General features: G+C 42.6%; 9 non-coding genes and 1 pseudogene across 9 annotated transcripts; all 10 read right to left on the reverse strand.

Moving 5' to 3' along the window:
* Positions 1–4,345: 4,345 nt before the first annotated feature.
* LOC141235038 (U2 spliceosomal RNA) lies at positions 4,346–4,536 on the reverse strand. The gene has a single exon (XR_012300895.1). It is a non-coding gene; the product is annotated as a U2 spliceosomal RNA (small nuclear RNA).
* A 1,115-nt stretch (positions 4,537–5,651) lies between these two features.
* Positions 5,652–5,842, reverse strand: LOC141235227 (U2 spliceosomal RNA). Its single transcript, XR_012301080.1, has one exon. It is a non-coding gene; the product is annotated as a U2 spliceosomal RNA (small nuclear RNA).
* Positions 5,843–6,957: 1,115 nt separating this feature from the next.
* On the reverse strand, positions 6,958–7,148 carry LOC141235210 (U2 spliceosomal RNA). The gene has a single exon (XR_012301064.1). It is a non-coding gene; the product is annotated as a U2 spliceosomal RNA (small nuclear RNA).
* Positions 7,149–8,263: 1,115 nt separating this feature from the next.
* Positions 8,264–8,443, reverse strand: LOC141235351 (U2 spliceosomal RNA; annotated as a pseudogene).
* A 2,953-nt stretch (positions 8,444–11,396) lies between these two features.
* Positions 11,397–11,587, reverse strand: LOC141235237 (U2 spliceosomal RNA). Its single transcript, XR_012301090.1, has one exon. It is a non-coding gene; the product is annotated as a U2 spliceosomal RNA (small nuclear RNA).
* A 1,114-nt stretch (positions 11,588–12,701) lies between these two features.
* On the reverse strand, positions 12,702–12,884 carry LOC141235353 (U2 spliceosomal RNA). The gene has a single exon (XR_012301187.1). It is a non-coding gene; the product is annotated as a U2 spliceosomal RNA (small nuclear RNA).
* A 2,952-nt stretch (positions 12,885–15,836) lies between these two features.
* LOC141235039 (U2 spliceosomal RNA) lies at positions 15,837–16,027 on the reverse strand. Its single transcript, XR_012300896.1, has one exon. It is a non-coding gene; the product is annotated as a U2 spliceosomal RNA (small nuclear RNA).
* A 1,115-nt stretch (positions 16,028–17,142) lies between these two features.
* Positions 17,143–17,333, reverse strand: LOC141235170 (U2 spliceosomal RNA). Its single transcript, XR_012301025.1, has one exon. It is a non-coding gene; the product is annotated as a U2 spliceosomal RNA (small nuclear RNA).
* Positions 17,334–18,448: 1,115 nt separating this feature from the next.
* Positions 18,449–18,639, reverse strand: LOC141235040 (U2 spliceosomal RNA). The gene has a single exon (XR_012300897.1). It is a non-coding gene; the product is annotated as a U2 spliceosomal RNA (small nuclear RNA).
* A 1,115-nt stretch (positions 18,640–19,754) lies between these two features.
* LOC141235327 (U2 spliceosomal RNA) lies at positions 19,755–19,942 on the reverse strand. Its single transcript, XR_012301173.1, has one exon. It is a non-coding gene; the product is annotated as a U2 spliceosomal RNA (small nuclear RNA).
* Between the last annotated feature and the right edge of the window lie 3,325 nt (positions 19,943–23,267).

Genomic DNA, 23,267 nt, shown 5'->3' on the forward strand with positions numbered 1-23,267 from the left:
TTTTTTAGCAATTCTCTATCACCTCTTTTGTATAATAAAACAATTACCCCCTCCAACCATGACTCCGGGACACGACATAAAGACTCAACTTTTAAAAAGATTTCATAAAATTCATTCCCCACAATATCCCATAATATTTTATAAAACTCAATGGGTAACCCATCCGACCCTGGTGTCTTACCGTTTTGCAATGTATTAACTGTATTAAAAACTTCTTCTTTTGAAATACCCTCTGATAATAATAATTTATTTTCCTTAGTAAAACACTTATCCAACCCTCCTAAAAAATGCTCCTTCAAAGACCTATCTGTATTTTTTGCTGAAAACAGGTTATCATAAAATTCTTTCACTTTCATCTTTTTCCCCTCCAAACTCCTTTCCCCCTCTAAAACCCCCATAAAGGCCTTTTTCTCACAGATTTTTTTAAAAAAGAATTTAGTACATTTCTCGTCTTCCTCCAACACCTTCACACGAGAATTAAAGATAATTTCTTTTCCTTTTTCTCTCAGACATTTTTGAATTTTTTCCTTCGTCACCATAATTTCCTCCTCCACATTAACTCCATTATTCCTAAACTGATACAGACACTGTAGATTTGCATTAAGGTTATTGTATGACTGTCGCTTATCCGCAGCTTTCCTCTTGCCTACTTCCATAAAGAATAATTTAACTTCCTTTTTCATGTAGTCCCACCATTTAAAAGTAGAGTCAAAACATTTCTTTTCTAATTTCAGTTTCTCAAAGAAAAATTTAAAATCCTCCCTTACCTCCTTATGCTGTAACAATGATACATTCAGTTTCCAATGAGACGGCCTTTTTCCCTCATCCGCCTCTACCATCAGTGTACATTCAATTATTCTATGATCAGAAAAAGGTGCTTTATGCGTTTTAAAATTAGAACAAGTAAAATCCTTGGATATAAACAAATAATCTATTCTCGAGGAACAACCTCTTCCTTCCCAAGTAATTTCATACTCCTTCTTCTGCCCGTCCAACCACCAAGCATCTTTTAGGTTAAAAGAAGATAAAATACCCTTGAGACAAGAAACCGAACCATCTTTTACATTATTTAGTTGACAATTAAAATCTCCCCCTAAAATTACTGGAACTACACCTGGGATAAAAAGCTGCAAAATTTCAAACAAATGTAACCTTAAAACTTTTTCTGTATTGGCATAAATATTAAAACATCTATATTTCTTCCCATTCCTTTCTACATCCACTCTTAGAATCCTACCAGGGTATATTTCTTCGTAGTTGGTAATCTCCCATTCCCTGGAACATATAAAACCAACCCCATCACTTCTGAATTCATTCCCGCCTGAAAAACATAAATTACCCTTCCATATACCCCGTAAAAAATCATAATTTAACTTCTTTGACAAATTACATTCTTGAAGAAATACAAAATCAAAATTTTCATTATTAAAATAGTCATAAATCACAGTTCTTTTATATAAGTCATTGAAACCCTGAACATTCAGGGAAGCCGCCCTGATCATCTTTTAGTGACTGGCACCGGGCTATCTCCCCCGCCCTCATCGGATTGCAAAGCACTTTCATCGATACTCAGCCCTTCCGACTCTGATGTACTGGAAATGTCAAAATCCTTTTCACAAGCAAATACTTTTACTACACATGGCCCTACACCACGCTCTTTATCATCTACACTTCTTTTCAAAATTTTTGATGAATCCATCCTTTCCTGACCACAGGGTATACTCTGAGATAAAATCTCCCTAGGGGAAGGCCCTATTACAGGCAGGCTTTGACTTTTCACTACCACCACCTTTCCCCCTGCGCCTCCCTTTTTTACTTCACCCCCTTGTTCTTTTATATTACTCTCTTTGCTTGGTGGAGGGACTTTCTGCATTAATTGTCCCACACCCACCAGCACAGACTTCAATTCTTCAATCCTCCGTTCTTCATTCTTCTTTTCTTCTTTCTTCTTTTCTTCTTTCTTCTGCTCTTCCTTCTCCCGACCTTCTTTCTTCTGCTCTTCTCTGTTCTTATCTTCTTCTAACTCCTTCTCCTTCTTCCTTTCTTCCATCTTTCTTTTCTCATCCTCCTCCGACCTCCTCCCTCTCTCTTCTTTCTTTCTCTTCTCTTCTTCCGGTGTTTTCTTCTTCTTTACTTTTCTCACCTCCTCCATTTCCTGCTCATCAGTTCTCTTTTCACTTGCTTCCTCACCATCCTCGGCTTCATTCTGCCGATGTTCTGATGAAGTATCCATCTCCTCCTCGCCTCCTTTCTTCTTATTTGGACATGCATCCTCCTGATGAGCTGAACCGGGACACCTACAACACTTTTTGCACACAATATCCAAATGTCCATATTTACGGCACCCATAACAGTAATTAGGCATACCCGAAAAAAACAGATATCCACGGCTACGATTAACATAGACATTTGGTGGTGGTCTAAGTACCCCACCTTCTTCTTCTGGGTCCTTCTTGAAGGCTACCAGAAAAACCCTTTTTCCGTTCCACACTCCGAACCTAGTTTCCCCACGTTTTCTTGGGATAACTTTCTCACAATATGCACTTAGATAGTTTATTACTTCACTATCAGTAACAAATGGACTGAACAAATGTATTGTTAGCAGTTTCATGGAGAACTGAAAGGAGGGAATCACTCTCACTCCAACAAAAAGCTCGTTCTCCCTATTAACTTCATAGAGAGTATAGGCTCTTTCACACTGAGAGTTCCCCATTAAAGTTAAATCATATATCCCTCTCGAAAAAAAGGATTGAAAACAAAAAAGTTCCTCCTTTTCAATCTTCAGAAATTTACAAATCTCTCTGAAGATAAACTCGGAATCCTTTTCCTGCCGATAACCAGGAGCCACCAACAAACGGAGTGTATCCTTCAAAGGATAATCCTCTGAAAAATAGTCATTGGAATTGTTCTCCCGATTTTCCCTCCTACCTCCAAATGGCCTCTTCGATTCCATATTCTTTTCCTCCTTCTTTTTCCACAGATGATCAGGAAAAAAAACGACACAGCAGATCGCAGCTCCACCCGGATTTCAATCCTCTTCGTCCTACCGACCTCCACACCACGAAAAAGAACCGTCCTCCAGGAAGAAAAGGCAAATCTAGACTTTGCTCCACACCCAATAGCAGCAGCTGGACCAAGATCCAGAAGGCCGAGTGCAAAGATCCACCTAGATCACCTTGGCCAAATGACGCAACCCACTACAGATCGCAGCCAAAAGGCCGAGAAGCGATAACCAGAATTGGTTTCAAACTACGGAGCCACCCAAGGATCCTGAAAAGTCCATTTGTGGAGATGAGCTCCTGGACTCCCGTTAAGAAGACATGTTGTCAACCTCTAGATCCCTTACATGCCTGCACTTTTCGGCTTGCTGCTGCTGCAATCCACGCGTTTTAGATCTGCATAACTCCACCTCTTTAAACACAGCACCTTCACCCCCTGCTGTTCCCACCCGCCTCAACACCGTTGGAAGGGAGGAGAACCAATTAAGGCGGGGGGTGGGGTGGAACGAGCAGCTGTCTACCCTTAGCAGGAGGGCTCCTGATTACATACCTCTCCTGCTGCTGCTGCTGCTGGCTGTCCAGCAGCAGACTGAAGGTGGCTGCTGCTGTGCACAGGTATATAGAGGCTCAGAGCCTATTATGACACGCGCAGCCAGCGTTCCATTGCCACATTCCATCTACTGCAGGCAGGATACCTGGCTGGCTGAATGTCGCTGAGAAGCTCACAGAGACCGCCATAAGCAACAGTTTAACAGAATGCCACAGACTAATCAACCAAACTTTTTGGGTTGGGTTCTCTTTTATAGTCTGCAGGCATTAAATGAAAGAAGTCAGTGTTCCAGCAGAAGGAGACAACGTTTCAGAAAAGGCATTGTAGCAAACCAAAAAAGAAATTTTAAGCGCAGCAGAGTAACCAGCGCACATACCTGTTAGCTCAGGTGAGTTTAAAAGGCTGCTGTTGATAACAAGGGCATTTGCTAAATAGATGGTGTGTGTGCAACAATATACTGAAAGGTCAATTATATTGTGCAGCTTATCTCACCACCTGTAGTTATTTAGGTGAAAGCTCCAAAATGCTTGCCTAATATGTCTGTTTATCCAAAAGGAAGTAAAAAGGGAGAGCTAGAAAGATAGCATTGCATCACATTACATGGCAATGCAATGCACAGTTGCTGAAGTTGAACCAAAATGAGCTTGTAATCTGGCTTCTGCAACTTTGAACATGAAAAATCCAATGAGGAGAAGAAAAGCAAAGCCAAAGAGTCCATCCCAAAATCCGACAAACAAGCAAAATGAACAAAAAACATTGAATTCAATTCTTTCTGATTTTAGAAACTGCATTAAAGAAGGGGTGCACCGGTCCTGGAGATACTGCAATACCAGGTCAATGCGTGGAGTGGACAGAGCAAGCTCTTTTTCCATCTCCCTGTTCTAAAAATCCATTTAATATATGGTCCCCAGATAGGGGACGTATCAGATATTAAACTGATAAGAACAGATACTACACTTGATCTTAGCCAAAAGGCCGAGAAGCGATAACCAGAATTGGTTTCAAACTACGGAGCCACCCAAGGATCCTGAAAAGTCCATTTGTGGAGATGAGCTCCTGGACTCCCGTTAAGAAGACATGTTGTCAACCTCTAGATCCCTTACATGCCTGCACTTTTCGGCTTGCTGCTGCTGCAATCCACGCGTTTTAGATCTGCATAACTCCACCTCTTTAAACACAGCACCTTCACCCCCTGCTGTTCCCACCCGCCTCAACACCGTTGGAAGGGAGGAGAACCAATTAAGGCGGGGGGTGGGGTGGAACGAGCAGCTGTCTACCCTTAGCAGGAGGGCTCCTGATTACATACCTCTCCTGCTGCTGCTGCTGCTGGCTGTCCAGCAGCAGACTGAAGGTGGCTGCTGCTGTGCACAGGTATATAAAGGCTCAGAGCCTATTATGACACGTGCAGCCAGCGTTCCATTGCCACATTCCATCTACTGCAGGCAGGATACCTGGCTGGCTGAATGTCGCTGAGAAGCTCACAGAGACCGCCATAAGCAACAGTTTAACAGAATGCCACAGACTAATCAACCAAACTTTTTGGGTTGGGTTCTCTTTTATAGTCTGCAGGCATTAAATGAAAGAAGTCAGTGTTCCAGCAGAAGGAGACAACGCTTCAGAAAAGGCATTGTAGCAAACCAAAAAAGAAATTTTAAGCGCAGCAGAGTAACCAGCGCACATACCTGTTAGCTCAGGTGAGTTTAAAAGGCTGCTGTTGATAACAAGGGCATTTGCTAAATAGATGGTGTGTGTGCAACAATATACTGAAAGGTCAATTATATTGTGCAGCTTATCTCACCACCTGTAGTTATTTAGGTGAAAGCTCCAAAATGCTTGCCTAATATGTCTGTTTATCCAAAAGGAAGTAAAAAGGGAGAGCTAGAAAGATAGCATTGCATCACATTACATGGCAATGCAATGCACAGTTGCTGAAGTTGAACCAAAATGAGCTTGTAATCTGGCTTCTGCAACTTTGAACATGAAAAATCCAATGAGGAGAAGAAAAGCAAAGCCAAAGAGTCCATCCCAAAATCCGACAAACAAGCAAAATGAACAAAAAACATTGAATTCAATTCTTTCTGATTTTAGAAACTGCATTAAAGAAGGGGTGCACCGGTCCTGGAGATACTGCAATACCAGGTCAATGCGTGGAGTGGACAGAGCAAGCTCTTTTTCCATCTCCCTGTTCTAAGAATCCATTTAATATATGGTCCCCAGATAGGGGACGTATCAGATATTAAACTGATAAGAACAGATACTACACTTGATCTTAGCCAAAAGGCCGAGAAGCGATAACCAGAATTGGTTTCAAACTACGGAGCCACCCAAGGATCCTGAAAAGTCCATTTGTGGAGATGAGCTCCTGGATTCCCGTTAAGAAGACATGTTGTCAACCTCTAGATCCCTTACATGCCTGCACTTTTCGGCTTGCTGCTGCTGCAATCCACGCGTTTTAGATCTGCATAACTCCACCTCTTTAAACACAGCACCTTCACCCCCTGCTGTTCCCACCCGCCTCAACACCGTTGGAAGGGAGGAGAACCAATTAAGGCGGGGGGTGGGGTGGAACGAGCAGCTGTCTACCCTTAGCAGGAGGGCTCCTGATTACATACCTCTCCTGCTGCTGCTGCTGCTGGCTGTCCAGCAGCAGACTGAAGGTGGCTGCTGCTGTGCACAGGTATATAAAGGCTCAGAGCCTATTATGACACGCGCAGCCAGCGTTCCATTGCCACATTCCATCTACTGCAGGCAGGATACCTGGCTGGCTGAATGTCGCTGAGAAGCTCACAGAGACCGCCATAAGCAACAGTTTAACAGAATGCCACAGACTAATCAACCAAACTTTTTGGGTTGGGTTCTCTTTTATAGTCTGCAGGCATTAAATGAAAGAAGTCAGTGTTCCAGCAGAAGGAGACAATGTTTCAGAAAAGGCATTGTAGCAAACCAAAAAAGAAATTTTAAGCGCAGCAGAGTAACCAGCGCACATACCTGTTAGCTCAGGTGAGTTTAAAAGGCTGCTGTTGATAACAAGGGCATTTGCTAAATAGATGGTGTGTGTGCAACAATATACTGAAAGGTCAATTATATTGTGCAGCTTATCTCACCACCTGTAGTTATTTAGGTGAAAGCTCCAAAATGCTTGCCTAATATGTCTGTTTATCCAAAAGGAAGTAAAAAGGGAGAGCTAGAAAGATAGCATTGCATCACATTACATGGCAATGCAATGCACAGTTGCTGAAGTTGAACCAAAATGAGCTTGTAATCTGGCTTCTGCAACTTTGAACATGAAAAATCCAATGAGGAGAAGAAAAGCAAAGCCAAAGAGTCCATCCCAAAATCCGACAAACAAGCAAAATGAACAAAAAACATTGAATTCAATTCTTTCTGATTTTAGAAACTGCATTAAAGAAGGGGTGCACCGGTCCTGGAGATACTGCAATACCAGGTCAATGCGTGGAGTGGACAGAGCAAGCTCTTTTTCCATCTCCCTGTTCTAAAAATCCATTTAATATATGGTCCCCAGATAAGGGACGTATCAGATATTAAACTGATAAGAACAGATACTACACTTGATCTTAGCCAAAAGGCCGAGAAGCGATAACCAGAATTGGTTTCAAACTACGGAGCCACCCAAGGATCCTGAAAAGTCCATTTGTGGAGATGAGCTCCTGGACTCCCGTTAAGAAGACATGTTGTCAACCTCTAGATCCCTTACATGCCTGCACTTTTCGGCTTGCTGCTGCTGCAATCCACGCGTTTTAGATCTGCATAACTCCACCTCTTTAAACACAGCACCTTCACCCCCTGCTGTTCCCACCCGCCTCAACACCTTTGGAAGGGAGGAGAACCAATTAAGGCGGGGGGTGGGGTGGAACGAGCAGCTGTCTACCCTTAGCAGGAGGGCTCCTGATTACATACCTCTCCTGCTGCTGCTGCTGCTGGCTGTCCAGCAGCAGACTGAAGGTGGCTGCTGCTGTGCACAGGTATATAAAGGCTCAGAGCCTATTATGACACGCGCAGCCAGCGTTCCATTGCCACATTCCATCTACTGCAGGCAGGATACCTGGCTGGCTGAATGTCGCTGAGAAGCTCACAGAGACCGCCATAAGCAACAGTTTAACAGAATGCCACAGACTAATCAACCAAACTTTTTGGGTTGGGTTCTCTTTTATAGTCTGCAGGCATTAAATGAAAGAAGTCAGTGTTCCAGCAGAAGGAGACAACGTTTCAGAAAAGGCATTGTAGCAAACCAAAAAAGAAATTTTAAGCGCAGCAGAGTAACCAGCGCACATACCTGTTAGCTCAGGTGAGTTTAAAAGGCTGCTGTTGATAACAAGGGCATTTGCTAAATAGATGGTGTGTGTGCAACAATATACTGAAAGGTCAATTATATTGTGCAGCTTATCTCACCACCTGTAGTTATTTAGGTGAAAGCTCCAAAATGCTTGCCTAATATGTCTGTTTATCCAAAAGGAAGTAAAAAGGGAGAGCTAGAAAGATAGCATTGCATCACATTACATGGCAATGCAATGCACAGTTGCTGAAGTTGAACCAAAATGAGCTTGTAATCTGGCTTCTGCAACTTTGAACATGAAAAATCCAATGAGGAGAAGAAAAGCAAAGCCAAAGAGTCCATCCCAAAATCCGACAAACAAGCAAAATGAACAAAAAACATTGAATTCAATTCTTTCTGATTTTAGAAACTGCATTAAAGAAGGGGTGCACCGGTCCTGGAGATACTGCAATACCAGGTCAATGCGTGGAGTGGACAGAGCAAGCTCTTTTTCCATCTCCCTGTTCTAAAAATCCATTTAATATATGGTCCCCAGATAGGGGACGTATCAGATATTAAACTGATAAGAACAGATTTTTTTTTTTTTTTTTCCACTCAGATTACAAGTCCCATATTTACCATTTCATGCTTTGCAATGATTTCCAAATGGTATTAGGTTGTTATCCATCATTGTGGGTCATATATCCATTTTTCCAATCTTATTTTATATATATACGTTTATATTATCACAATACAGTTATTCCATATTCTTTACATCACAACATTACAATCTTTACCATTACGATTTAAGGCAACATTCTTCTCTTCAGGCCATATGCTGCCAAGGCATTCAAAAGCCTTCCATCCAGAAACCGACCATCCCAAGCTTCTTCTACCTCTTTAGCCAACGACTGAGGTATTCTGTAAGTTGAAAAAAAACGATGCATATCGCTATAAATGTTATTCCACACTTTGCGCCTTAGACTAGCCTGACTCCCCCCTTCACAACTCTTTAGCATTTTCAACACTTCTTGTCTCTCCTCCATCTCCCTCATATTTTTTTCTGAAACATCCTTTGCTTTACTAGAGTCCTTCCCAGATGACAAAACTCCTTCAATTTCTTCTCTGGCTTCACATGCGACATCCTCTCTTTCTTCTTCACTAGTTTCTTCACCCTCCTCCTCCTCTTCCATATTACTTACAGCACCTTCCTTTTCATCCTGACTGGAGGACTCACTTTCCTCCTGATCTTCTGACTCCCTATCCACCTCCACTTCTTCTTCCAAGCTAGTATTTTCAATCTCAACGTCTGTGATATCACTCTCAGTATCTTCTTCCATATGATCACCTTCTTTTCTTATATCTCTTATTTGTTCCTCCTTCTTTTGAGATATGTTCTCTTCCGTTTCATCATGGGGGGCAGCTTCAGACTCTTCTTCTTTTCCATCTTCCTTGTCAACTGACTTCTCCTCCCTTTTATTGACAGGACAGCAATCATATAAATGACCACTGCCACCACATAGATTACATTTCTTACTTTTTTCACAATTCTCTGCCTTATGTCCCACTTCTTCACACTTGGCACACCACTGTAATGTACAGGAATCCTTTTCATGGCCATACTGTTTACAACGCCTACAAAACTTCGGCATACCTGTAAAGAACATATCTCCATTAACTGTCCCGATTTTGAATCTACTTGGTGGGAGTACCACAACACCATCCGAACTTTCCTTGAACTTGACCAGGAACCTCCACCTCGTGGTCCAAAAACCATATCGGTTAAACATTTTGCCAGCAGAACTCACTTTCTCACAGTACCGGGATAAAAAGGTCATGATCTCTTCTTCCAATATGAAAGGACTATACATCCTTATTACTATTAGCCTTTCCTTCCTAGGAAAATGCGACACAAAAAAAACACCTTCAAGTATCGAATCTTCCTTCACTAGATCCATTCTCTTCCAAAAGTCAGAAAAGATATCTTCTGAACAAAAAATAACATCATATATCCCTCTCTTCGGGAACTCCAACATAGACAAAACTTGTTCCATTTGAACTTCCAATAGTCCAAACAAAATCTTCTCTACCAAAAAAAACAAGCCAGACTTCTTCTTCTCTGGATCCAAAAAAATAAACCGCACTGCATTCTTCAATCTTGCAAAAACTGGGACCTCTTCACAGGTCAGCATATTTGGGCTTCTCCCGTCCATATCTTCACACCAAAGGTGGCAAAAATCCTCCTCGCCTACTTAAAAAAAGCAGGCAGGCTGATCGCCCCTCGTTGCCCCGGGACTAATCCGGCTCCCCAAAAGCAGCAAGGGGGTGAAGCCGCACTGCTACATGCAGCGATCCCCCGAGGCCAAGGAGCCGGGTACCCAAGGCACCTCTCAGCCAAGACCAAGGCAGCAACCGGTAGATCACTGCACTTGATCTTAGCCAAAAGGCCGAGAAGCGATAACCAGAATTGGTTTCAAACTACGGAGCCACCCAAGGATCCTGAAAAGTCCATTTGTGGAGATGAGCTCCTGGACTCCCGTTAAGAAGACATGTTGTCAACCTCTAGATCCCTTACATGCCTGCACTTTTCGGCTTGCTGCTGCTGCAATCCATGCGTTTTAGATCTGCATAACTCCACCTCTTTAAACACAGCACCTTCACCCCCTGCTGTTCCCACCCGCCTCAACACCGTTGGAAGGGAGGAGAACCAATTAAGGCGGGGGGTGGGGTGGAACGAGCAGCTGTCTACCCTTAGCAGGAGGGCTCCTGATTACATACCTCTCCTGCTGCTGCTGCTGCTGGCTGTCCAGCAGCAGACTGAAGGTGGCTGCTGCTGTGCACAGGTATATAAAGGCTCAGAGCCTATTATGACACGCGCAGCCAGCGTTCCATTGCCACATTCCATCTACTGCAGGCAGGATACCTGGCTGGCTGAATGTCGCTGAGAAGCTCACAGAGACCGCCATAAGCAACAGTTTAACAGAATGCCACAGACTAATCAACCAAACTTTTTGGGTTGGGTTCTCTTTTATAGTCTGCAGGCATTAAATGAAAGAAGTCAGTGTTCCAGCAGAAGGAGACAACGTTTCAGAAAAGGCATTGTAGCAAACCAAAAAAGAAATTTTAAGCGCAGCAGAGTAACCAGCGCACATACCTGTTAGCTCAGGTGAGTTTAAAAGGCTGCTGTTGATAACAAGGGCATTTGCTAAATAGATGGTGTGTGTGCAACAATATACTGAAAGGTCAATTATATTGTGCAGCTTATCTCACCACCTGTAGTTATTTAGGTGAAAGCTCCAAAATGCTTGCCTAATATGTCTGTTTATCCAAAAGGAAGTAAAAAGGGAGAGCTAGAAAGATAGCATTGCATCACATTACATGGCAATGCAATGCACAGTTGCTGAAGTTGAACCAAAATGAGCTTGTAATCTGGCTTCTGCAACTTTGAACATGAAAAATCCAATGAGGAGAAGAAAAGCAAAGCCAAAGAGTCCATCCCAAAATCCGACAAACAAGCAAAATGAACAAAAAACATTGAATTCAATTCTTTCTGATTTTAGAACCTGCATTAAAGAAGGGGTGCACCGGTCCTGGAGATACTGCAATACCAGGTCAATGTGTGGAGTGGACAGAGCAAGCTCTTTTTCCATCTCCCTGTTCTAAAAATCCATTTAATATATGGTCCCCAGATAGGGGACGTATCAGATATTAAACTGATAAGAACAGATACTACACTTGATCTTAGCCAAAAGGCCGAGAAGCGATAACCAGAGTTGGTTTCAAACTACGGAGCCACCCAAGGATCCTGAAAAGTCCATTTGTGGAGATGAGCTCCTGGACTCCCGTTAAGAAGACATGTTGTCAACCTCTAGATCCCTTACATGCCTGCACTTTTCGGCTTGCTGCTGCTGCAATCCACGCGTTTTAGATCTGCATAACTCCACCTCTTTAAACACAGCACCTTCACCCCCTGCTGTTCCCACCCGCCTCAACACCGTTGGAAGGGAGGAGAACCAATTAAGGCGGGGGTGGGGTGGAACGAGCAGCTGTCTACCCTTAGCAGGAAGGCTCCTGATTACATACCTCTCCTGCTGCTGCTGCTGCTGGCTGTCCAGCAGCAGACTGAAGGTGGCTGCTGCTGTGCACAGGTATATAAAGGCTCAGAGCCTATTATGACACGCGCAGCCAGCGTTCCATTGCCACATTCCATCTACTGCAGGCAGGATACCTGGCTGGCTGAATGTCGCTGAGAAGCTCACAGAGACCGCCATAAGCAACAGTTTAACAGAATGCCACAGACTAATCAACCAAACTTTTTGGGTTGGGTTCTCTTTTATAGTCTGCAGGCATTAAATGAAAGAAGTCAGTGTTCCAGCAGAAGGAGACAACGTTTCAGAAAAGGCATTGTAGCAAACCAAAAAAGAAATTTTAAGCGCAGCAGAGTAACCAGCGCACATACCTGTTAGCTCAGGTGAGTTTAAAAGGCTGCTGTTGATAACAAGGGCATTTGCTAAATAGATGGTGTGTGTGCAACAATATACTGAAAGGTCAATTATATTGTGCAGCTTATCTCACCACCTGTAGTTATTTAGGTGAAAGCTCCAAAATGCTTGCCTAATATGTCTGTTTATCCAAAAGGAAGTAAAAAGGGAGAGCTAGAAAGATAGCATTGCATCACATTACATGGCAATGCAATGCACAGTTGCTGAAGTTGAACCAAAATGAGCTTGTAATCTGGCTTCTGCAACTTTGAACATGAAAAATCCAATGAGGAGAAGAAAAGCAAAGCCAAAGAGTCCATCCCAAAATCCGACAAACAAGCAAAATGAACAAAAAACATTGAATTCAATTCTTTCTGATTTTAGAAACTGCATTAAAGAAGGGGTGCACCGGTCCTGGAGATACTGCAATACCAGGTCAATGCGTGGAGTGGACAGAGCAAGCTCTTTTTCCATCTCCCTGTTCTAAAAATCCATTTAATATATGGTCCCCAGATAGGGGACGTATCAGATATTAAACTGATAAGAACAGATTTTTTTTTTTTTTTTTTTTCCACTCAGATTACAAGTCCCATATTTACCATTTCATGCTTTGCAATGATTTCCAAATGGTATTATTTTGTTATCCATCATTGTGGGTCATATATCCATTTTTCCAATCTTATTTTATATATATACGTTTATATTATCACAATACAGTTATTCCATATTCTTTACATCACAACATTACAATCTTTACCATTACGATTTAAGGCAACATTCCTCTCTTCAGGCCATATGCTGCCAAGGCATTCAAAAGCCTTCCATCCAGAAACCGACCATCCCAAGCTTCTTCTACCTCTTTAGCCAACGACTGAGGTATTCTGTAAGTTGAAAAAAAACGATGCATATCGCTATAAATGTTATTCCACACTTTGCGCCTTAGACTAGCCTGACTCCCCCCTTCACAACTCTTTAGCATTTTCAACACTTCTTGTCTCTCCTCCATCTCCCTCATATTTTTTTCTGAAACATCCTTTGCTTTACTAGAGTCCTTCCCAGATGACAAAACTCCTTCAATTTCTTCTCTGGCTTCACATGCGACATCCTCTCTTTCTTCTTCACTAGTTTCTTCACCCTCCTCCTCCTCTTCCATATTACTTACAGCACCTTCCTTTTCATCCTGACTGGAGGACTCACTTTCCTCCTGATCTTCTGACTCCCTATCCACCTCCACTTCTTCTTCCAAGCTAGTATTTTCAATCTCAACGTCTGTGATATCACTCTCAGTATCTTCTTCCATATGATCACCTTCTTTTCTTATATCTCTTATTTGTTCCTCCTTCTTTTGAGATATGTTCTCTTCCGTTTCATCATGGGGGGCAGCTTCAGACTCTTCTTCTTTTCCATCTTCCTTGTCAACTGACTTCTCCTCCCTTTTATTGACAGGACAGCAATCATATAAATGACCACTGCCACCACATAGATTACATTTCTTACTTTTTTCACAATTCTCTGCCTTATGTCCCACTTCTTCACACTTGGCACACCACTGTAATGTACAGGAATCCTTTTCATGGCCATACTGTTTACAACGCCTACAAAACTTCGGCATACCTGTAAAGAACATATCTCCATTAACTGTCCCGATTTTGAATCTACTTGGTGGGAGTACCACAACACCATCCGAACTTTCCTTGAACTTGACCAGGAACCTCCACCTCGTGGTCCAAAAACCATATCGGTTAAACATTTTGCCAGCAGAACTCACTTTCTCACAGTACCGGGATAAAAAGGTCATGATCTCTTCTTCCAATATGAAAGGACTATACATCCTTATTACTATTAGCCTTTCCTTCCTAGGAAAATGCGACACAAAAAAAACACCTTCAAGTATCGAATCTTCCTTCACTAGATCCATTCTCTTCCAAAAGTCAGAAAAGATATCTTCTGAACAAAAAATAACATCATATATCCCTCTCTTCGGGAACTCCAACATAGACAAAACTTGTTCCATTTGAACTTCCAATAGTCCAAACAAAATCTTCTCTACCAAAAAAAACAAGCCAGACTTCTTCTTCTCTGGATCCAAAAAAATAAACCGCACTGCATTCTTCAATCTTGCAAAAACTGGGACCTCTTCACAGGTCAGCATATTTGGGCTTCTCCCGTCCATATCTTCACACCAAAGGTGGCAAAAATCCTCCTCGCCTACTTAAAAAAAGCAGGCAGGCTGATCGCCCCTCGTTGCCCCGGGACTAATCCGGCTCCCCAAAAGCAGCAAGGGGGTGAAGCCGCACTGCTACATGCAGCGATCCCCCGAGGCCAAGGAGCCGGGTACCCAAGGCACCTCTCAGCCAAGACCAAGGCAGCAACCGGTAGATCACTGCACTTGATCTTAGCCAAAAGGCCGAGAAGCGATAACCAGAATTGGTTTCAAACTACGGAGCCACCCAAGGATCCTGAAAAGTCCATTTGTGGAGATGAGCTCCTGGACTCCCGTTAAGAAGACATGTTGTCAACCTCTAGATCCCTTACATGCCTGCACTTTTCGGCTTGCTGCTGCTGCAATCCACGCGTTTTAGATCTGCATAACTCCACCTCTTTAAACACAGCACCTTCACCCCCTGCTGTTCCCACCCGCCTCAACACCGTTGGAAGGGAGGAGAACCAATTAAGGCGGGGGTGGGGTGGAACGAGCAGCTGTCTACCCTTAGCAGGAAGGCTCCTGATTACATACCTCTCCTGCTGCTGCTGCTGCTGGCTGTCCAGCAGCAGACTGAAGGTGGCTGCTGCTGTGCACAGGTATATAAAGGCTCAGAGCCTATTATGACACGCGCAGCCAGCGTTCCATTGCCACATTCCATCTACTGCAGGCAGGATACCTGGCTGGCTGAATGTCGCTGAGAAGCTCACAGAGACCGCCATAAGCAACAGTTTAACAGAATGCCACAGACTAATCAACCAAACTTTTTGGGTTGGGTTCTCTTTTATAGTCTGCAGGCATTAAATGAAAGAAGTCAGTGTTCCAGCAGAAGGAGACAACGTTTCAGAAAAGGCATTGTAGCAAACCAAAAAAGAAATTTTAAGCGCAGCAGAGTAACCAGCGCACATACCTGTTAGCTCAGGTGAGTTTAAAAGGCTGCTGTTGATAACAAGGGCATTTGCTAAATAGATGGTGTGTGTGCAACAATATACTGAAAGGTCAATTATATTGTGCAGCTTATCTCACCACCTGTAGTTATTTAGGTGAAAGCTCCAAAATGCTTGCCTAATATGTCTGTTTATCCAAAAGGAAGTAAAAAGGGAGAGCTAGAAAGATAGCATTGCATCACATTACATGGCAATGCAATGCACAGTTGCTGAAGTTGAACCAAAATGAGCTTGTAATCTGGCTTCTGCAACTTTGAACATGAAAAATCCAATGAGGAGAAGAAAAGCAAAGCCAAAGAGTCCATCCCAAAATCCGACAAACAAGCAAAATGAACAAAAAACATTGAATTCAATTCTTTCTGATTTTAGAAACTGCATTAAAGAAGGGGTGCACCGGTCCTGGAGATACTGCAATACCAGGTCAATGCGTGGAGTGGACAGAGCAAGCTCTTTTTCCATCTCCCTGTTCTAAAAATCCATTTAATATATGGTCCCCAGATAGGGGACGTATCAGATATTAAACTGATAAGAACAGATACTACACTTGATCTTAGCCAAAAGGCCGAGAAGCGATAACCAGAATTGGTTTCAAACTACGGAGCCACCCAAGGATCCTGAAAAGTCCATTTGTGGAGATGAGCTCCTGGACTCCCGTTAAGAAGACATGTTGTCAACCTCTAGATCCCTTACATGCCTGCACTTTTCGGCTTGCTGCTGCTGCAATCCACGCGTTTTAGATCTGCATAACTCCACCTCTTTAAACACAGCACCTTCACCCCCTGCTGTTCCCACCCGCCTCAACACCGTTGGAAGGGAGGAGAACCAATTAAGGCGGGGGGTGGGGTGGAACAAGCAGCTGTCTACCCTTAGCAGGAGGGCTCCTGATTACATACCTCTCCTGCTGCTGCTGCTGCTGGCTGTCCAGCAGCAGACTGAAGGTGGCTGCTGCTGTGCACAGGTATATAAAGGCTCAGAGCCTATTATGACACGCGCAGCCAGCGTTCCATTGCCACATTCCATCTACTGCAGGCAGGATACCTGGCTGGCTGAATGTCGCTGAGAAGCTCACAGAGACCGCCATAAGCAACAGTTTAACAGAATGCCACAGACTAATCAACCAAACTTTTTGGGTTGGGTTCTCTTTTATAGTCTGCAGGCATTAAATGAAAGAAGTCAGTGTTCCAGCAGAAGGAGACAACGTTTCAGAAAAGGCATTGTAGCAAACCAAAAAAGAAATTTTAAGCGCAGCAGAGTAACCAGCGCACATACCTGTTAGCTCAGGTGAGTTTAAAAGGCTGCTGTTGATAACAAGGGCATTTGCTAAATAGATGGTGTGTGTGCAACAATATACTGAAAGGTCAATTATATTGTGCAGCTTATCTCACCACCTGTAGTTATTTAGGTGAAAGCTCCAAAATGCTTGCCTAATATGTCTGTTTATCCAAAAGGAAGTAAAAAGGGAGAGCTAGAAAGATAGCATTGCATCACATTACATGGCAATGCAATGCACAGTTGCTGAAGTTGAACCAAAATGAGCTTGTAATCTGGCTTCTGCAACTTTGAACATGAAACATCCAATGAGGAGAAGAAAAGCAAAGCCAAAGAGTCCATCCCAAAATCCGACAAACAAGCAAAATGAACAAAAAACATTGAATTCAATTCTTTCTGATTTTAGAAACTGCATTAAAGAAGGGGTGCATCGGTCCTGGAGATACTGCAATACCAGGTCAATGCGTGGAGTGGACAGAGCAAGCTCTTTTTCCATCTCCCTGTTCTAAAAATCCATTTAATATATGGTCCCCAGATAGGGGACGTATCAGATATTAAACTGATAAGAACAGATACTACACTTGATCTTAGCCAAAAGGCCGAGAAGCGATAACCAGAATTGGTTTCAAACTACGGAGCCACCCAAGGATCCTGAAAAGTCCATTTGTGGAGATGAGCTCCTGGACTCCCGTTAAGAAGACATGTTGTCAACCTCTAGATCCCTTACATGCCTGCACTTTTCGGCTTGCTGCTGCTGCAATCCACGCGTTTTAGATCTGCATAACTCCACCTCTTTAAACACAGCACCTTCACCCCCTGCTGTTCCCACCCGCCTCAACACCGTTGGAAGGGAGGAGAACCAATTAAGGCGGGGGGTGGGGTGGAACGAGCAGCTGTCTACCCTTAGCAGGAGGGCTCCTGATTACATACCTCTCCTGCTGCTGCTGCTGCTGGCTGTCCAGCAGCAGACTGAAGGTGGCTGCTGCTGTGCACAGGTATATAAAGGCTCAGAGCCTATTATGACACGCGCAGCCAGCGTTCCATTGCCACATTCCATCTACTGCAGGCAGGATACCTGGCTGGCTGAATGTCGCTGAGAAGCTCACAGAGACCGCCATAAGCAACAGTTTAACAGAATGCCACAGACTAATCAACCAAACTTTTTGGGTTGGGTTCTCTTTTATAGTCTGCAGGCATTAAATGAAAGAAGTCAGTGTTCCAGCAGAAGGAGACAACGTTTCAGAAAAGGCATTGTAGCAAACCAAAAAAGAAATTTTAAGCGCAGCAGAGTAACCAGCGCACATACCTGTTAGCTCAGGTGAGTTTAAAAGGCTGCTGTTGATAACAAGGGCATTTGCTAAATAGATGGTGTGTGTGCAACAATATACTGAAAGGTCAATTATATTGTGCAGCTTATCTCACTACCTGTAGTTATTTAGGTGAAAGCTCCAAAATGCTTGCCTAATATGTCTGTTTATCCAAAAGGAAGTAAAAAGGGAGAGCTAGAAAGATAGCATTGCATCACATTACATGGCAATGCAATGCACAGTTGCTGAAGTTGAACCAAAATGAGCTTGTAATCTGGCTTCTGCAACTTTGAACATGAAAAATCCAATGAGGAGAAGAAAAGCAAAGCCAAAGAGTCCATCCCAAAATCCGACAAACAAGCAAAATGAACAAAAAACATTGAATTCAATTCTTTCTGATTTTAGAAACTGCATTAAAGAAGGGGTGCACCGGTCCTGGAGATACTGCAATACCAGGTCAATGCGTGGAGTGGACAGAGCAAGCTCTTTTTCCATCTCCCTGTTCTAAAAATCCATTTAATATATGGTCCCCAGATAGGGGACGTATCAGATATTAAACTGATAAGAACAGATACTACACTTGATCTTAGCCAAAAGGCCGAGAAGCGATAACCAGAATTGGTTTCAAACTACGGAGCCACCCAAGGATCCTGAAAAGTCCATTTGTGGAGATGAGCTCCTGGACTCCCGTTAAGAAGACATGTTGTCAACCTCTAGATCCCTTACATGCCTGCACTTTTCGGCTTGCTGCTGCTGCAATCCAAGCGTTTTAGATCTGCATAACTCCACCTCTTTAAACACAGCACCTTCACCCCCTGCTGTTCCCACCCGCCTCAACACCGTTGGAAGGGAGGAGAACCAATTAAGGCGGGGGGTGGGGTGGAACGAGCAGCTGTCTACCCTTAGCAGGAGGGCTCCTGATTACATACCTCTCCTGCTGCTGCTGCTGCTGGCTGTCCAGCAGCAGACTGAAGGTGGCTGCTGCTGTGCACAGGTATATAAAGGCTCAGAGCCTATTATGACACGCGCAGCCAGCGTTCCATTGCCACATTCCATCTACTGCAGGCAGGATACCTGGCTGGCTGAATGTCGCTGAGAAGCTCACAGAGACCGCCATAAGCAACAGTTTAACAGAATGCCACAGACTAATCAACCAAACTTTTTGGGTTGGGTTCTCTTTTATAGTCTGCAGGCATTAAATGAAAGAAGTCAGTGTTCCAGCAGAAGGAGACAACGTTTCAGAAAAGGCATTGTAGCAAACCAAAAAAGAAATTTTAAGCGCAGCAGAGTAACCAGCGCACATACCTGTTAGCTCAGGTGAGTTTAAAAGGCTGCTGTTGATAACAAGGGCATTTGCTAAATAGATGGTGTGTGTGCAACAATATACTGAAAGGTCAATTATATTGTGCAGCTTATCTCACCACCTGTAGTTATTTAGGTGAAAGCTCCAAAATGCTAGCCTAATATGTCTGTTTATCCAAAAGGAAGTAAAAAGGGAGAGCTAGAAAGATAGCATTGCATCACATTACATGGCAATGCAATGCACAGTTGCTGAAGTTGAACCAAAGTGAGCTTGTAATCTGGCTTCTGCAACTTTGAACATGAAAACTCCAATGAGGAGAAGAAAAGCAAAGCCAAAGAGTCCATCCCAAAATCCGACAAACAAGCAAAATGAACAAAAAACATTGAATTCAATTCTTTCTGATTTTAGAAACTGCATTAAAGAAGGGGTGCACCGGTCCTGGAGATACTGCAATACCAGGTCAATGCGTGGAGTGGACAGAGCAAGCTCTTTTTCCATCTCCCTGTTCTAAAAATCCATTTAATATATGGTCCCCAGATAGGGGACGTATCAGATATTAAACTGATAAGAACAGATTTTTTTTTTTTTTTTTTTTTTTTCCAAATCAGATAGGCCGGAGCATAAGCTCAATCAAATCGACTTACAAAAGCCTTTCATTGACACTTAGCCTTTCATCACACTTGGTATATAATCAAAAATAAAACCAAACCTTATCATCAGGTACATTATACACTACTAATTAAACTTTACCAAAAACCTCCACTTTTTAAACTTCCAGATCCCTTCAGCATCTATAATACTTCCACGTTCCTGATCCCAGAGGTATATTACATACATACGTGACAGAATCAATCTCAAACATTCATTAACTGACATTTTCTTCCTTTTAAAAACTAACAAATTCCTCGCATCCCACAAACTTTCAATTACACACACCACCAACAACCATAAAATCCTATCCTTAATTCTACTACATGCACCCATCCCAAACATAGCAAGTTTCCAATTTACATACTTTACACCCACCAATTCCTTGCAAAGTCCCCCTATACCCTTCCATACATCATATGCAAAATCACAATCCCATACCATATGTCTAACATGCTCTCTCAAACCACATCCATCCCTCGGGCATACCTCAGATTTAACTAAATCCCTCTTCTTTTGCACATCTCTAACAGGCAAAATGTCATGCAATATCATCCAAGCGATATCTCTCTGTCTGTTAGTCACACCATCTATACTTAATTTTCTCCACATCTCGGTTACTTCCTCCCCTCTCAACCCATTGATATTACATACCACCTCACGCTCACGCACCATCCTAATGACTTTCTTCTTTTGCCTAAAATCACTCATGTTAACGGACAACAAATCATACTTCCTTACAAATTTCTCAACACAACCATACCATACAGGACACTTAAAAGCAACAGGCACTCTAGCATCCCTTTTGACCCACTTTAAGCCATAAAGCATCCATCCAGCCGAATACTTCATCATATAAGCACACTTATTACTTTTCCCTAGAACCACCACCACCATTTTCACGTAACTAATCCCTAAAAAGAAATCAATATTTGGAAAATCCAAACCACCATTTACACATAACTTATAGACATATTCCCGTTTCAATTTCTCCATGCGACTTCCCCAAAGAAAATTAAAGATGAATTTCTCAGTTTTCCTAATTTTCTTAAAAGCAGCAGGATATACATTCGCAACAAACAACAAAATAGTCAAAATAACCGCCTTAATAATCAGAACTTTCCCAGTCAGAGTTAATTCTCTCATTCGCCAAAAATTCAACTTGCGCACCACTCTCACCCCACAATGTTCCCAACTCTCATTTCCTTTCAAATCATCATTAAACTTAATCCCAAGCACCTTTATTGCACCATCCTCACACCTCACACCATCCATCCGTACATTCCTCTCACCAAAACATTTAAAGGAACTCTTAGTCCAATTGACCTTAAAAGCTGAGACACTACAAAACAAACTTAATATCAACCTTGTCCTACTCATCGCAGCCATATTCCCACTCACAATCACTACATCATCCATGTAACCTAGAATTCTCACATCCTTTCCATTACTCCCAGGAATCATCACACCTCTCATAAACTTATCCTTCCTAACCATACACATCAACACTTCAATCACACTAATAAACAAAAAAGGGGACATAGGGCACCCCTGACGCACTCCTGATTTAATTCTCACTTTCTCACTCAACCACCCATTCACCAAAAATTCACTTGAAACATTACAATACAAACTCCTAACACAGTTTACAAAATTCCTGGAATAACCCATCTTAGACAAAACCTTAAACATAAAGCTATGTGACACACGGTCAAAAGCTTTTTCAAAATCAACCGAAAACAACAAACATTTCTGCTTACGACTCATACAATCCCCAATCACATCACGCAACAACACCAAATTTTCAGTCATACTTCTCCCAGGCACTGCACACACTTGATCTTCATCCACCACACCGCCAATCACTTCCCGCATCCGGCTAGCCAACAATTTACTAAACACCTTATAGTCTGCATTCAAAAGGGTGATTGGCCTCCAATTCCCCAAATCCTTTTTATCACCTTTCTTATGAACCAAAACCACCACCCCATCTCTCATAGATTCACTCAACATATTCTCCGTGAACATATACTGGCACACCTCCAATAAGTCATTTCCCATCGTGTCCCATTCCTTAACATATAACTCCACGGGCAGTCCATCCTTCCCAGGTGTTTTATTCTTACTCGCAGACATCACCACTTTTTTAACTTCATCCAACACAATTACATCATCCAATATTTCACGTTCATCCTCACCCAAACAACCTTCTAAACACCCCAAAGCATCAGTCAACATCCTATCATCAACCCATTTTTCCCCATACAACTCCTTATAAAACAACACCACCTCCTGCATCACATCCTTCCCACTCACACACACCCCATCGCCATTCACCACCTCATCCATATCTACTTTCTTCCCAAAAACTTTTTTGAAAAAAAACCTTGTGCATTTCTCATTTTTCTCCAAATGTTCAATCTTAGAACGGTAAATAATTTCTTTCCCTTTACCCTCAATATATTTCTTAATCTCTTCTTTCACTTGACACATCAAAACATCCACATCCACTCCAATCATCCTTAACTTCCTCAGCCACTCCAGTCTAGAGCTTAAATCATTAAATTTTGCTCTATTCATTGCTGCTTTCCTCCTGCCCCTTTTTCTAAAGAAAAAAACAATCTCACTCTTCATCCAGTCCCACCACTCAAGCACATTCCTGTAATCACTTTTTTTATCCCTCCACCTAACATACATTCGCCTAAAATCACACATGATCCTATTATCTTCCAGCAAACGCACATTAAGTTTCCACACGCCACCACCATATACAAAGGAAATCTTACCTTCTAGACGTGCCCTCAAACACACATGGTCAGAGAAGGGAACATCTTCCTGCTGGAAATTCCTACAAATAACATTTTGTGAAGAAAAGAAGATACGGTCTATTCTAGACTCTATGCCTCCCCTGTCGGCCTTATAGGTCGCAGGAGGTGGATTACCTAAAAAAACTTCCGCAGCATCCTGTAAGGAAAAATCCGCCACAAGACTCTTGAGTCTTTTACCTGTAACATCCATCTTATCCCCCTCCGTCACACAATTGAAATCTCCAACAAAAATTATTGGCATTTTGCCAGATAAAAAAAAACATAATTTCTCAAAAATTTCCAGCCTCTCCCCTTTATCTATTGGTGCATACATATTTACCACCCTAACCCTCCACCCCCTACAATTTAACTCACATATTACACACCTCCCCGCCTCCACCACCATGTAACTTTCTATCTTAACACTATAACCCTTCACCAAAACACCTACCCCACAATTTTTATTACATACAGAACCAG

The sequence above is a fragment of the Phyllobates terribilis genome, unplaced genomic scaffold (genome assembly GCF_046119375.1).
Source record: "Phyllobates terribilis strain yellow unplaced genomic scaffold, ASM4611937v1 Scaffold_650__1_contigs__length_881393, whole genome shotgun sequence".
Taxonomy (NCBI): domain Eukaryota; kingdom Metazoa; phylum Chordata; class Amphibia; order Anura; family Dendrobatidae; genus Phyllobates; species Phyllobates terribilis.